This window comes from Polypterus senegalus, chromosome 1, assembly GCF_016835505.1.
Source record: "Polypterus senegalus isolate Bchr_013 chromosome 1, ASM1683550v1, whole genome shotgun sequence".
NCBI classification, from domain to species: Eukaryota; Metazoa; Chordata; class Cladistia; order Polypteriformes; family Polypteridae; genus Polypterus; species Polypterus senegalus.
The window spans coordinates 96,281,369-96,287,779 of NC_053154.1; positions in this window are offsets into that span (position 1 = coordinate 96,281,369).

The following is a 6,411-nucleotide window of genomic DNA, read 5'->3' on the forward strand; positions in this document are numbered from 1 at the left end:
AAGTTAATACCGGGAATACCTGTTAAACATCTTAGATTCATGAGTAGTGATTTGGGTAGTGAACACTTCGATGAATGAAACCTGTTATCTTTACAACGGTTGACAAAAACGGAATGTAACTTGAACACAACATGTCCTCCAAATACGAACCTGATTGAAAGAAATAATGATAGTCAAATCCTTGATGACAGCAACACTCATAACAGTGACAAAAAAATTACATTGACAATCATATTACGTTATTTTTAAAATGTTTCCTTTTCTTTTTCAAAACTTCTTTAACACACTACTTCTCCATTGCGAAGCGCGGGTATTTTGCTAGTCTATATATATAAAAGTCAATGTATGTGTGTGTGTTTGTATATTCCAGCATCACTTCCGAATGGCTGCAGCGATTTTCATGAAACTTGGTACAAATGTTTCTCATTGGTCGACTAAAAATACTGTAGGGTGAAATCAACCCTAACCCACCCCCTTCTGGGTAGAGTCAGGGGTGATATTGTTGTCTTGTATGCATGTTATCATCCAGTTGACACTCGGAACGACCACCAGAGGGTGAAATGGAAGTGACTGCCAGCATTCTCTATGTTTGAGCACTACCATATTAAATAGAGTTGGCCAGATACGAGCGTCAACTGGATGATAACATACATATAAGACCGCAAGACAAGCACATTAGCGAGTCTTCATTGTTTGTTAATTTATTTTTATTTTTAAAGCTGTTGTTTTTTCAATTATATTTTTCTCAAACTTTAAAAAAAAACACTTTATTTTCCTCCCATGCAACACCGGGCTATGAATTCAGCTATGCTAATAAATTATATAAGAACACCTTACAGAACACATTAATAACAAGAATCACAATATAAAATTAATAGAATATTTCAGTACAATAAAACCAGAATAAATACAATAATAAAATTGAAGACAAAGTGCATGATCCTCTGTTTCATGTTTCAGCTGACTTCTCTCTAGAATTACAAATCGACCTCTGGAGAAGAAGTCTCTTACACTCATGGCAGTTGTTTCTAGAATTTCGAGAGCAGAACGAGGAACATGTAACAGATTTTTCAAACTATAACTGAATGCTCCTTCTCTGAGTTTAGAAGGTACAAATTCTTGGAATTTGATACAGATGATAACGTCCTCCACATCAGACAAAGTATAATTTGATGATGATGATCACTGTCTCTTCTCAGGCAGAATGAGAAATGAACATTAATGTTAGGGTTATCCATGCTTTTGTTTTGACTCAAAAAATGAAAGGAGATAGATTAAGAAAATAATTTTTAAACCAACTATTGACATTTTCATATGTATATTGTGATACGAATGACACAAATACATCAAAAAGGTTTGGGACAGCCACCCATTTATTATGCCCTGGCTGCAAAAGGTTAATTTTATGAGTTGTGTTCAGGTTGAAGTCCAAAACAGAACTGACTTTAGTTTGGAAAAATGGCGGCTTTAAAGGCCGTGATGGGAAGTGACGTCATCTGGACCAGAACCGGAAGTGATATCGTTGAGACCAGAAGTGACGTCTGCCAGAGCCCCGGTGCCGGAAGTGGCGTCTTTGGGGGGACCAGAATTGATGTCCTCAATAGATAGTCTGCAGAGGACAGAGAGAGAAAGTTAGTGCAGCTCACCATCACCTGGTCTGGCGTGGTACTACTATTATTTAATCTGTCTAGCTGCCTCTCATGCGCACGTGTGATGTTTATTACATGATATGTAATCAGAATTTCTTAAATATGTTCCTACCATTTATATAAACTGATAAAATAGTTTTGTTATCATCAGGATGCACATGCCTTGCTGTCAAAAGGATTAATTGCTAAAAAGTCTGCATACAGTTACCTTTAATAAGACATCACACTTCAGCCTATACTTCCTGTACATCTCCATCATTTGAAGGAAACTTTTGACTTTTCAGTTTTGCACAGATAAATATTGACTCTTTATTCCATAGATAAATCTTGGACATTCTCAACAAAAATTTTAAACCTTTCTCTTTGAAGGAAGATAATGCCTGATTATCAGCATCGGAGGATTCGAGGTGTTATTTGAGCCACTCAAGAAGAGTTGGTAATTTGGAAGCCTGAAATGCCAGTGTTGGATATTTGAAACACTCAGAGAAATGCCACCATTTCTTTAGCAGTGTTCTTGTTCAGATGTCAAATTTCATTATGTTGATAGCTAATTTATTCAAGTATTGTGTTAACAGGGGTACCAAATGTAACAATTAACAGGATTACCTAATTAGGGTTCTGGTGGTCCACAGAGGCGACAGCTTTTCAGTTTAACCAGTTTCTAAAGTAGAACCAATTTATTTTCTAAAAAAAAAAATATTTTTTGTGAGCTTAGTTTTAGTTAACTTGCTTGTGACACTATTATAGAAGGTTGTGTACAAAGTTGCTGCAATGCAGAAAGTCCTTTCTGTCACTTAAGGTCTGTAAAATAAATAAACTAAATGGGACCTCTGCTGTGCCTGCATAATTGCTGGTTTGATGTTCCCTGCAGTTTTACACTGTGTACTATCAAATTCAGAAGTACAGAACATTCTATTAGCTCCCATCAAAGATTTTGCTGCAAACATTAGTCGGCATATCTTAAATGATTGCCTCACTGTTCTCACTTATATTCTGTCTCAGCTCTTGTACTGGAATTGGAACTGTGCATTTTGCTGCTTCTTGGGATGCTGTTGTTGGATCAGAATAAAACTGGGCAGCATCAACTTAACCAGCCCTGGTGTCAGTATCAACTAAAAGTTAGTTTCTAGAGCAGTGAGCTCATTTCCACATACAGTTTCCTTCTCCTCTTTTGTAGTAGTTTTAGTTCAGCATTTGATGGAAATAATGTTTCATGGTAAATTTATTAGCAGACTCAATGATCTGGCATATCTATCAATATGCTTCATCACTGATGATTTATATTTTCTGGCTTCTATAAACTAGCCTTTCCACACTTTTCACAAATTCAGTGAGACTTTCACTGTCTTTATCAGTAATGACAATAAAATAAGTCCACACATTGGACATAATGTGAGTGAACTATTAATAATCCAATTGTTCCTTGTGCTTTACTTTGACAACGGTGCTGCATCTGCTGACAGCAAGAGCATGTGATTTGGTTTCCTATTGGAAATTACATAGGAACATAAGAAATTTAACAAACAAGAGGAAACCATTCAATCCATCAAGCCTGTTTGGTTAGCTAAAAGCTAAGCTGTCCTTGAACAATAGTATCTCTCTTCATCTGACTGGGGCCGTAAGAAGCCGCACTGTATACAAATCCTAGCTTAGTGCTACGCTTTTAGAAAGCAAAGAGACAAAGAAAGGACTAATTCTACAGGTACTGTATATTTGAAATATTTTTTTTTTTTTATTAAATAATTTCTTGGTCTTGTTCAGAAAACAAACGCCACTTGAGATGCCCTTCCCCTCGCCCAAACACTAACCTCAAGGTCAATAAAATAGGTCCCTGATGTCAAGTCACTATTTTAGGGCTAAAATGATAACAGAAATGTGAAACCTACTTATATACCTAATCTTAATTATTGTGAAACAACCAAGTGGTGTCCGCTTTCTGAACAAGAGCCTAATTTCTTTAATCTGAAATACACTTTATACATTTTTGATCACACCTGAACACACAAAAATTACAGTTCTAAATATTCAACCATTAGTCACATTTTCTCTTGGTAACTAACCGATACTCATTGGTGCCCAACCCAATGGAGAGCTCTACATGAAGCATCTGCTTAAATTAATAGCACTTTAAAGTCTTGATTAAGATTTCAAAAGGAAGATCCCTTGAGGCATTAAGCAAATCTTATATAATGTGTGATACAGCAGTTAGCAACAGAAATGAGCAGCTTCCAAACATAATAATATACTAAAGACGGTATAGGTCAGGGGTGGGCAAAGTCAGTCCTGGAGGGCCTCAGTGGCTGTAGGATTTTGTTCCAACCCGGTTGCTTTATTAGAAAACAGTCCTTGCCAATAATTTAATTTCATGGTATGTTAGTGTTTCAACTCTGACATATCAGGTCATTCTCATATCCTAGATTTTTTTTCTTTTCTGAGGATATCATCCAAATTATTTGAAGTCTAAAAGAGGCAAGTAATCTCAGTCCTTCATTTTTTTCTCTTCACTTTCCTTCCAAATATTTAATTAAACCAAATAGTGCATGATAAATACACACTGGTGTAAATGGAAACATGCTAGTTTCTTTTGTCATTTGCATCTTATTGCTAATAAGGAGCAATTAAAAACCGAGAATAATCAATAAGTGTTCAAAATCTTAACTAGCGAGACAACTAAAATGAAGAAGAAGTGTTACTCGAGCAATAAGTGCTTCTTATTAAGCAATTGGGTTGGAACAAAAACCTGCAGCCACTGCGGCCCTCCAGCAACATCTTTGTCCACCCCTGGTATAGGTGGACAACAGCGAGTTATCTAGGAGTTGTTTGTGGGGCAGAAGCTTGTGTTGAGTTTAGAGCCGCAGACTCTTTTGAAACACAGCCACCCACTTCTCTTTCCCAGTTGAAAGGACAAGCCACCTGTTCCTAAAGCTAGTCATCCCATGTAGACTAAATGTCCTTTATTGTCATGCATTCTGGTATGTCTATCTTCCGTGTAGTGGACACAGCTTTTCCTGAACATCTTTTATTTTTTGACAATTGCATCATTCTTTAAATACCTTTGTCACCTCCATGGCCTGATATCTGGGACCTTCTGGTAAAATCTCAGGTTGTAACCCTCTTTACCAGAGTGCCTTCTTGATATGATAATTCTCATTCCCATGCCTCCATCCTTATCGGCTCTATTACCTGACATGGTAGTGTTGGAGCCGAACTGATTAAAGTTAACTAAATATACTAAGAGGCCTGGATGGTGAGTACTCTATTAGGTAAATGATTGGGTCAGTCATTGCATGGTAGAGTGGAAATAAGAATCCATCCATGAAGTGCGTGTCCTTGTCAGAGTCAGGATATATGAAAAATGATTGCCTAAAGTCTACATTTACACTTTCGACCTTAAGCTGTAACTTCAGTAGCCAAGTTTTATTTTAAAATGTAATTTTCTGGAGTCAGTGAGCCGCATTTATTGAAAACAAAAATAATTTAAATGACTTTGGGATTTTGCCTGCTGCTGTGTTTAGTTTTTCGAGGTAAAATAACAGTATTTGACATTTCCATGAAAATCACTATAATGGCAGTTGAAGAGCAGTTCTAACTTATAATGGTGTTATTAAACACGATCAGTTATTTTAAAAATGGTAATATATTGATCAACTGCCCCATGAAGAGGAGTGACAATTAAACAAACATGCCAGATATTATACAGAGGGCTCCATTGTTCATTTTACTTCCTCGGTTTCATATTCAATGACTTTTAAGTATTTTTCAGAGACCCTCAAAGTAAATTTCCTGTTTGAAATACGCTGACTTGCAAAAGTAACATCTATTTATAAATAATCAAAAAAGATGCAGTGTCACTTTTTACGGTATAATATTAGTCACAATAATAAACTCGCTACCTCCAATAGTAATCCATAATTGGCAATGGTTCAAATCTATGTCTTAATAACTTTTTAAAGTTATTGATCACCTTATTAGTCTCATTCAGCAAATTCCAAAAAATCTATACAAGACAAATTAATGATTTGATCTACCCACTAGGTAAAATAACCGCAATCATTAACATATTCTTACTGTTGCCATGTGTTGGTCTATTTTGTCTTAAATACTTTACTTTTGTGCTACGTTTTGCCAAAAATTATACCACTGGATTTCTTAATGTCAATTGTTGATTGGCTTGTCAGTTGTTTTCAAATTAATTTTTCAGTTCCTTGACTAGGAATGATCAAACAAGACTTACATTTCTAGCTAAAGCTCCAGCAAAGAATGCAGAGAATCTTTGTTGTAACCTGGTAGTTGGGCTTCTGTCTGAAATGACGTTAAAAGAGTTGCAATTCCTCTTAACACTGTATTCTATTTTATGGTCTTAGTATAAATAAATATACTATATCAACTATATAAGGATGAAATGTGTGTTAGTGCGTGTGTGTTTGTAAAGTGTGTAAATTCACACCATGTCAAATTTTGTACAGATTTGACTTTTGGACAAAGGAGGACCACAGGCTATGAGCCATTCTGAAATTTAGTTTGTGCTCCCACCCTGGGCAGTGACAATACTGTTTAGATATAGATATGTATTTAATACTACAGATACAGAGGTTGTTCAAATTTTCACATATTCGATAAAATCTTTTTAGCGAACCATTCACTACAAATGTAGTTCCCTACTGCTTTTCTCTTATAATTTGAAATTTTTCTTTTCAACACCTTAATCTAAGGCCACAATAAAACAAATTACAATTATTAATCAATAGGCCATTGCAACAGG